This window comes from Chrysemys picta, chromosome 8, assembly GCF_011386835.1.
Source record: "Chrysemys picta bellii isolate R12L10 chromosome 8, ASM1138683v2, whole genome shotgun sequence".
Taxonomy (NCBI): domain Eukaryota; kingdom Metazoa; phylum Chordata; order Testudines; family Emydidae; genus Chrysemys; species Chrysemys picta.
The window spans coordinates 74822251-74832736 of NC_088798.1; positions in this window are offsets into that span (position 1 = coordinate 74822251).

A 10486-nucleotide genomic window follows, 5' to 3' on the forward strand; every position below is an offset into this window, starting at 1 on the left:
AAACTGCTAAGAATATTCAACGGTTTCTCAAAGCCCAGAGGGACAGATCTGCTATCGGCCAGCCAATCAAATACCTTCAAACTGGAGCTAGCAAAATCCTGCCAAACAGACAGGCTGTCTTTAAGAAATGTAAAAAAATAAATAAACAAACAAACAACAACCTTGGTAAAATTTGCAAGGCTGATGAATGCATTCACAGGGCCTACCCGCTCCCCTATTGCCACCTGCCTCCCCATCCTTCCCCCTGCTGGAGCTTTCCAGGGGCTGTGTACCACCAGCACCCTGCTTTGCTCTTTCCATTCCCATCTGGTGTTAGGCTGTGCTCTTCCCATCCCCAGCTGCTGCCCCCCCGGACAGGGCCTTCCCCCTGCCAGGCTTGCCAGGGAGCTTTTTCTAGGAAGCCCCCTTCATGGCTTGGGGAGCCATGTTCCAACGTTTCTCCCTACCAGCGTGAGCAGGCCTCTGAAGCCTAGGCTTTGGGTTTTAATGGGTTCATGGAAAATGGACTCTGTTTCCTGTTCTGATGGCATCTCGAGTCTCTTCTAGGGTTGCCAAGCCTCCAGGATTTTCCTGGAGTCTCCAGAAATTAAAGATTATTATTTAATCAATTATTATGTCATATAATGAAACCTCCAGGAATACGTCCAAGCAAAAGTGGTAACCCTAGCCAGACACATAGGGCGGCTTCCGGAAGGAGCACATCGGATCTTGGTGCAAAGCTGGCTCCACTGGGAAAAGGGCAAAGCTCAAGAGAATGAGGGGCTAATTTGCAAGGATGCTCAGTGTTTGCCCAGAGGGCAGAAGGTCACCACTTTCACCAGGGAAAGCAACATGAGCACTGGTGAGAAACACAAAATCACACCCTAGATCACATTCCCAACCACTAGGAAATAACGAGGTACGTGTGTGAGTACCAACATGCCTTTTGTACCCTTTCGTATGCAGTGTAATGAGCATGTGCACGTTCTAGTGGCTGGAGGCCCACAGAGGACTAAAGGCCTGCTCTGTTACTCACAGCTAAAGCAGTTTCTCCATCAGCTATCCTGACAGAGGCCTGTATCTTGGGGGCAAGGCTCCTGATTTCTGTCTCTCCTACTCAGTGATATATGTCTGGTGTAGATGATGACGGCATGATTCATTGTAGCCTTCATGCCAGGCCTCAGAGCATAAAGGACCTTTCACTAGATTCCTACTGGAAAGCTTGCCCTACAAGAAGCATGCCCATACAAAAGTCTTCTCTTGGCTATTCAAGGTATTGTCAGCAGCCTGAGGGATGGCACTAGATCTCATAGACTTTAAGGCCAGAAGGGACCATCATGATCATCTAGTCTGACCTGCACATTGCAGACCACAGAAACTCACCCACCCACTCCTGTAATTGACCCAGAACCTCTGGCAGAGTTACTGAAGTCCTCAAATCATGATTTAAAGGCTTCAAGTTACAGAGAATCCACCATTTACACTAATTTAAACCTGTAAGTGTCCCATGCCCCATGCTACAGAGGAAGGCAAAATTAAACCCAGGGTCTCTGCCAATCTTACCCAGGGAAAAATTCCTTCCCAACTCCAGATGTGGCGATCAGTTGGACCCTGAGCGTGTGGGCAAGATCCACTAGCCGGACACCTGGGAAAGATCTCTAATGCCCCTTACTACAAATACTGCAGTAGTCTACAGTAATACCTCCAGACACTGCAGTGAGACCATTACAACCAGTAGTATCCTGCAGCATCATTGCAGAACACGGCTGTATATTTTCCCCCGAGGAGTAGCTCTATAGTGTAACAGACAGAGTTGTTTGCCAGGGTTCGTATCTGTAATGAACCATGTAATGAGCCACCCTGCAGCTATACTCATGAGTTACCCAACAAATGCAGGTGTGAATGAAGGTTACTGGGCTGTAGAAAGATATTAAATAAAGATCATGGCAATGGGCAAGACCAGTATTAGTCTGACAAATTCAGGTGTGGAATTCTTAACTTCCCCCAGGTTTTCTCATCTAAAATTCAGATTCAAGTTATACTATGGTGAACATCAGACCTGCTCATCTTTGCTCAATGTTAATGAATTTGTAATCAGCCAATTATCAGGGTAAGATGCTTTAAGAAGCCAGGATCAATATTCATCAGTATTTTGCACTGCTAGGGTCTGAAGGTAAGTACCAGAATCCAATTGCTGTACAGCCAGTCCTATGGAGGGATATTTTGCAGCATGACACAGTGAGGTTCTGGTTTCTAAGCAGAATACATAGGCTAGCTGGGATGCATAACAACAAGGGCTATCAGTCTTGGTTCTTCAGGGAATGAACTGATGAACAGCTAGAGTCAAGAAGAAATGTCTTCCCACCCATGGTAGAGAGCTGCATAGTTGTCCTAGTAATTTATGGCAAATAATTAACAATAGTTATACTTTTCTCCAATTGCAGGTAGAGCCACACTAGTTAGGTTCATGTACCCTGGACATGCTGTAATATTTTTGGCATTACCAAATATCACTATTACAGATAGTTTTACACATTCTGTTTGATTGCACAGGCAGTTTGGTCTTGGAGAGTTTGTTGTGGTGCAGTTCTGTTTGGAATCTGTGAACATAACAGTAAACAGGATTTGAATGGTAATCATCTCTCTGATGGAATCATTTCTTAGGTGCAGCAGCTGCCAACAGGTTGTACATTCACATCACATGCGTGAGCTTGGAACCATCCACTCAGCAATGGGACTGTGCACATACCCTCAAGCACACAAAGATTCTGACCGCTAGATTAAAAGGAGCCGGGGGCCAGACAAGCTTCACTTTCTGTTGATCAAGCACTGTCATTGGAAGGATCTTTTGGTGTCTTTTCTCTTAATCCATCACTGATACCTTGTTGCCTGTATTATATGTTAGTAGTTAGCTTACTTTCCTCTTAATAAAAATACAGATATTCATTTGAGCTGATCACAGTTTTTCATTCTCCCCCCCGCCCCCCGGCCTTTTTTCAAAACCATTTCCCCCCATAAAAATGAAAATGTTCATTTCTCACAACAAGAGTCCTTGCCAAGTATTTTTTCTGAAAATGTTTGTATCAAAAAGGTTATCATAGTGGTTATCAATACTTTTCAATTGCAAAATTATCAAAAACCATTTCAATGATGTTTAAGATAAAAAAAATTTGGGGGGAGGGGAATTTGGAAATCACAATATATTTTGAAATAAAACAAAAACCATTTCCATTCTGAATTCTTCAGAATGAAAATAAATTTAGAATTTTTTTCGTAAAACTGGTTTTGGATTTTTTCAAACCATCTCTACGATGAATGGTTTTATACCAGACATATCATAACAGTGTAGTCGCTTTGTTGTCTTAGTACATCATGTTGCAGCTTCCTGGCCCTGCTTTGGCTGGGCACATCATCATGGGATGCACCCAGCCAAAGCAGGTGAAAAGACTGAAGACAGCAAGATCAGCTTCAAATGCTGTATTTCATCCACAGCAGTGTGTATATGAGCCATATGCTACGTGCCTTTTGTACCTGGGCAAAGGTATCACCCATTATGCACAGTCAACCTGTGTAACTTATTGCCAGGGGATGTTGTGAAGGCCAAAAGTTTCTGTGTGCTTTGTGGCTAGGGATTCTCAACCCTTTTGCAGGTGCCTGTGTTTTTTGGAAATCGGGTGCAATAGTTGTGTGGGCAGAGGCTGGGCATCTAGATGGAGCCCAGAGCTGGAGTCTTCAGAGCGTTTTTGTATTGTACCATGAGCTTGGGGCCTTTCCACCTTGCCCTAAACAAAGGCTATGGCTGAGGTTTTCAAAGCCAACTGGGGCATGGTATCTGAATCTGTGGGGGTTGCAAACAGGTCTCAGGGGTCATAGCTACCTTCCCTTTCTTTATGGCTAGATTGGAGAGGGAAAGGGATTTTCTGTTGCAATGTGAGGTTATGATACGGAAGAGGTTGAAAACCGCAGAAGTACTAGGGGTTGGAGCCACACAGCACCCTTTGATGTTAATGGGACTGGTTAAGCACCCTAGTTGGCTTTGAAAATCTCAGTCTAGATCCACTGTATAATATCAAACTTACCCCCTGTGACGTTGTGCAGTCTATATGGTTTTATAAAACCACCCAACCTGAGTGAAGGAGGGGCGGGGGATTTTGCTGGCCAGCGAAAGGTCTGTCATAGCTGGTAGCTGTGAGCCTACAGCTGGATCAGGGTCTCTTTCCCTTTTGGGGGACACAGGAACGTTAGGTATACTGCCTCCGCCATGGTCAGTGTCCAAGTCTCTGGCAGTAAGTTCAGGAGGAGGGTGTGACGTTGTGCAGTCTATATGGTTTTATAAAAACATGATAATAAATGAATATAATGTAACTGGAATATGCTTCATGCAAAAGGTCTCTTGTAAGGTATCATTACAAAGCTTATTATCTACTGTGTGATATCATCCTATTTGTATAAATGTACCACTCTTGTATCTAAAACTAGAAATATCAAATATAACTCTGAGGGCCTATTGTAATTATGCAAAGTGTGGGCTATTAATGGTGGTTTGGAATCTTGATGACTCCCATTAACCAGGACCATTGTCTGCAGATGGCTCTGTTTTACCTGTGAGTCTTCCTGTATATGTGTGTGCTGGCAAGTGGCTAATAAAGTCTTGCAGTGACATGTGATCATGTCACCTGAACTGGAATCCATCTTTAAACTGGTGCTTTTCCAGTGAGCGGGAGTGGAAACCCAGAGGGACAAAGGGTTCCTGCCTTATGCAAAAGATATATAAAGGGGTGGGAACAGAAAAAAGAGAGAGAGAGAGGAGCCATCATGAAGAATCCCCTAGCTATCACCTGAGCTGGAACAAGAGCTGTACCAGGGGAAAGAATTGTGCCCAGGCCTGGAAGGTGTCCAGTCTGAGGAAAAAACTTACTGAAGCATCTCTAAGGGTGAGATTATCTGTATTTAGTTTGATTAGACATAGATTTGCACATTTTATTTTATTTTGCTTGGTGACTTATTTTGTTCTGTCTGTTACTACTTTGAACCACTTAAATCCTACTGTCTGTATTTAATAAAATCACTTTTTATTTAGTAATTTACTCAGAGTATGTATTAATACCTGGGGGAGCAAACAACTGTGCATATCTCTCTATCAGTGTTATAGAGGGCGAACAATTTATGAGTTTACCCTGCATAAGCTTTATACAGGGTAAAACAGATTTATTTGGGTTTAGACCCCATTGGGAGTTGCGCATCTGAGTGCTAAAGACAAGCACACTTCTGTGAGCGGTTTTCAGGTAAACCTGCAGCTTTGGGGCAAGTAATTCAAATCCTCGGTCTGTGTTGGAGCAGACGGGGGTGTCTAGCTCAGCAAGACAGGGTGCTGGAGTCCTGAGCTGGCAGGAAAAACAGGGATAAAAGTAGTCTTGGCACATAGGGTGGCAGCTCCCAGGGGGGTTTCTGTGATCCAACCTGTCACACCCCCTTCCTGGAGTTTAGTTTTATTGGTAACTCAGCAGCAGCAGCTAAACCTCAGCCTAAGCTTTCGCACCATGGCTCCTACTTCTTAGGTTTTCCTGCAGGATCTCCATGTTTCTGCTCCTAATTCTCTCTGATCAGAGGGGCATGCTCACCTCCCTTAGATCGCGTGTAGTTAGCAAGTTGCACCTGCCACAAGGAGTCAGCAGAACTTGCTCAGGAACTTTATAAAGGGTTCTAACTCCCGCTAACACAAGCCCCTGAATTGCCAGGCAAAGTCATAGATCCTGTTGTAGGAAACTATCCAGCCATCTCCTACTCATGATGCTTAGTGGGCACCCTTGGTAGTGCTGGGCACTGCAGAATGCTGATGGCCCAGTCCAGAGATACATAGAGAACTTCATTGATTTCTGTGTTTGCAATAGCGTTGTCGCCATGTTGGTCCCAGGGTACCAGAGATACAAGATGGGTGAGGTAATAGCTGTTATTGGCCCAGCTTCTGTTGATTCCATTGATTTCAATGGAAGTTAGGCTCCTGAGCACTTTCGTGGATTTGTGTCAAAGTGTTTTCTTAGCTTTTGCAACTAAAATGTTGCAAAATTTGGAATGTGCCCAGAGATGCCTGTGCTTGGCTGGCATTCACATCCTCCCAAGGTTACTCTGCTATGGGAATCCTCCGGCTTTCCCCACCAGGCACATGCTTAGAGTAATAACCTCCCCAAGGAGCTACAACCCAGACTGGGAGACAGGTGTCACCACAATTAAAGCACAGCTTCCCTGTCACATATGGGTGACATCTGGTCATATGGGTACCCTGGGTGTAGAGGGGTGGGGAGAGGCTCCCTGCAGAGGCCAGGGCAGCACAGAGTCAGCTCTTGCAAATGTTCTCTCTCTGTTGGCCAAGAGAGCTGGTAGGAACACCAGTGCTGCACCCACTTCCCACAACCCTGCTGAGCATTCCTCCCTCCACTCCAGAGCAGCTATTCACTACAGCTAAGGGGAGCCCTGGGACATTTGCCCTGCAGCTGTTTAAGTAACTGCTTAGACCATTGAGACATGGAAAGGTGCTGTTCCATATTGGGGGGCACCACAACCAGTGTATGGGGGGGTTCATGCAAATCTGCCAACTCTTCTTGAGGGATTGGTACATGAGAAATATGTTAGTCTGGCCCTAGGTTTCTGGAAGAAGGTTAGAGAGATAGAACTAATTAATGCTTTCTTTAAAATAGATGGCCTGCAGTATGATTTCCTCCCCTATAGCATTAACAGCATTAGGGCTACTACTGGACTGCATGGATGGAGAGAGAAAGGGGAAGAGAGAAGTGGGAGGCGGTGCCTTTTGGAGAAGGGGAGAGGATGGAGGGAGCCTGTTGGGACAGGAACCCGAGGAGGTAGGGTGTGTGTTAGAATCCAAAACCAAAAAGGGAAAACAGCAAACTCAGAAATCAGGGTTATCCATAGAATCATCAGCAGAACCCCACCTTACTGCTCTGGGTTTGTCTCCGTGCAGTTAGTTCTATTTTATCAGCCTTCCTGGGCCTATTTGTCCATTCCACAAAAGGGCTCGTCCATGTAGCAAGCTGCCTCAGGCTCTGGGCTGGAACCAGGCTTCCCGTGCGGAGGAAGTAGCAGAGCTGTGTCTTCTTCCTGGTTAGCCCTGAACTGGGCTTGGAGGCCTCTCCATGCCTGACCTTGGCTGCAGGTGTAGTGGGGATTCAGCTGGGTCCACAGGCTCTCATTAACCCTCTCATTGCCAGCATGGAGCCATTCTGTTTCATGAACCCCTTGCTGCCAGCACGGGGTCTGTCTGCCCTATCCCATAAGGTAAAAGAGCTGTCATTTGAAGCTTTGGAAGAAGGCTCTGTTTTCCTCAGGGTGATAACATCTGCAAGGAGAATCAGTGAGATCTAAAGGCCACAGCCGGTCCCCTACAGTGTTGCATAAAGACAACTTGATGCAAAGGCCCCATCCCCAATTCTTGACAAGGTGGTCTCAGTATGCCGTCTAACTTAGTCCGTAAATCCTCCAGTGGGCATTGCTAATCCTTAGACATTAGCTCATGACTCAATCAGATAGTTTAGGTGTTATAAGGGCTTTAAATTACTGGGACAAATTCATTCCTGGTGTAACCCAACTGCAATTAATGGAATTACACTTGCAGTGAATTTGATTTGTTACCCAGACAATCAAATCTATTCTCAGAGGTTGTCTAAATAGATTAGACTTTGAATGCAAAACAGCTGTGACTTGCTAATATGCCAGTATTTTAGGGTCTCTGGGCACATTCCACTATGTCTAAAGCAACCTCCAATGTCAAAGAAATGTTTCATTCATTCTTAGATTTTAAGGCCAGATGGGATAATCATCATAATCTAATCTGATCTCCTGCAGAACAGGCCATAGAATTTCATCAAGTGATTTCTGCATCGAGCCCATAATGTCTGGGGCCTTGTCTACATTACAGATGCATTGCTGGTATAGCTAAACCAGCAGAGCCCCCTAATGTAGACACAATTTATGCCGACAGAAGGAGGTTTTGTTTAGGTATAGTGACACCTCCCAGAATGACACCAGCTAAACCTACAGAAGTACTCTTCTGTCGATAATCTAGCGTTTCTCAGCTGCAGATTTGTATAGGACCCAGATACAGTTTAAGTAGCTCCCCAGTCCTTGTTGGCCTTTTTTTAACTCAATTTCCATTTCCTAGCCATTGCTGACGTCTGTCTAAATGCTGATTATCTCCACGGCCACTCAGCAGTTCAGCGTGCGCAAGGGTATCATGTGAAAGATTTTGAGCTTTTGAAATGATGCGAAGCTTAAGAAGCTGCAGTTCCAAGCAGCTACAGATGTAGCATTCCGCTGGCTCCCTTTTCTAACATATACATGCAAACGCACCCTCTTTCATGTCAGCCACCTAAGCAAATCTTCACTGTAAGATCTTCCAAACAACAGAGCATTTTTAATCGAAGAGATAATTCAATTGCTCATTTCAGCCCTGCTCTGTGCAGCTGTCAGTCTCTAGCACCAAAGCTGCTGTCAGAAGCCATAAAGGTTTAAGGTTCATCCAGGCATCAGCATGGCACTAAACCACAAGGGACTGGGGGAGGGTGGGAATGATGGGATGGATTAAATGCATTTATTATAAATACCTCAGAAACTACCAGCCAAACCATCCCCAGCAGAGACCAATGGCATTAGTGCACCTCCAGGCATCTGCAGGATCCGTAATGTGTTTGCAAATCTCACATTTAAATAGCTGAAAGGGGGATCAAACAAAGCTGTGTGGCTGAGATGCTCAAAGCCACATAGGGGGTTTGGATGCCCAGTTCTCATTAAAAATTAATGGAAATTGGGTGTCCGAACCCTTTAGGCAGCTTTAAAAATTTCCATCTCCATTTATAATTAATGTGTCCACTGTGTGACAAATATTTATCTAATAGGTCACGTTATGTGCAAAGAGGGCGTGTAGTAGTTTTGGGCCAAGGTTCGGCCGTCAGCGGGGCTGTGGGGTATCCCACCGCCTTGCTCTGGTCTGGCGGCAGTCTGGGACCGCAGACCCACAGTTGGAGGCTCAGGCCCGTGGGCAAGGGTTGAGGCAAGAGGTTCAAACGCAGGCCCTTAAGCAAGGGCTGAGGCAAAGTCTATTGCAGCCCAGGCCCTAAGTCAGGGCGGGGCAGTAATCAAATAGTCAATCAGAGGCCCAGGCCCTTAAGCAGGGGCTGGGTCAGTTTGTAGCAGGTGCCAGCCTTTCTAGGCCAGGGAAAAAGGAGGGAGTCTGCCACCCAAGGAGTGGGTGGCAGGGGGGACGCAGGCCCTCCCACTCCACTGTGTCCCAGCCCAGGGCCCTAGCAGCAACGGAAACTTGCTGCTGTCAGTGGGGATCCTAGCCACAACACACTGACATTGGCTCTGGCAGTGCAGCAGTCAGACTGGGTCGGCTGCCCCCGGGCTACTTCCACATTCCCCCTCGTATGGTACCTGAGCCATCTTAGTGTTGTCGGTGCTCTCCACCAGCATTGGCTCCTCTGGGTAGGTAGCGAAGGACAGGCTCGGCCAGTCCTCCTCGGGGTACCCGGCACGGGGCAGGCTCGGCCAGTCCTCCTCGGGGTACCCGGCACGGGGCAGGCTCGGCCAGTCCTCCTCGGGGTACCCGGCACGGGGCAGGCTCGGCCAGTCCTCCTCGGGGTACCTGGCATGGGGCAGGCTCGACCGGCCCGGTGAGTCAACAGGCTGGTCGCAGCCTGCGGCTGTTTCCCAAGCAGGAGCTTGGCCATGGACGTCTGCTCTCTCCACCAGCCTGGGCTCCACTGAGCTCTGCAGGCGGGTTTTTATATTTCTGGGTCGGGGCCGTGACATCGGAGGGGCGGGTGCCGGACCTGGTGGCTCCGCCCAGGTCGGTATTAGGGGAGGTTCGGCCGTCAGCGAGACAGTGGGGTATCCCACCGCCTCGCTACAGGGAGGTGTCTAGTGGTTAGACAGGGCCCTAGGAGTTGTAGTGTCTTCTTGGAAGTAAGTCTCAGTGCATATAGTTACTAGGTATGATGGGCTTTTACTGGCAGAGCTCCAGCAGTTTTCTCTACGTTAGCAACTCATACACTACTCCAACCTCTACCAGCATGGGGGTCCCCAGGTTACAATACAGTGACTTACTATAGGATGTTCTGAGTTCTAGTCCCAGCTTTGCCCTGAGCTTGAGGAGGAGAGGACTAAAGCCTACATTTGGAGCCTTCAGCTGAACAGACCGATTTGGCTTGTGTAGATTTTAAGGCCAGCAAGGAGCATTATTATCATCTAATCTGAGCTCCTGCACAACACAGGCCAGAGAATTTCACCCAGTAATTCTGGCCTCATGCCCATATCTGAGCTAGAGCACATTGCGATGAACTGGTAACCACAAGAGATGCCCCATGGTTGGGGTTTGAAAGTAGCCAGTGTCCCCATTGGGGCTGGGGTTAATTCTGGTAAGCTGTTAGCATGCTCATAGGTTCTGGTATTGTTTTTAATGTGGTTTCTCTGTAATGCTTTTTTACCTTAGGAATAA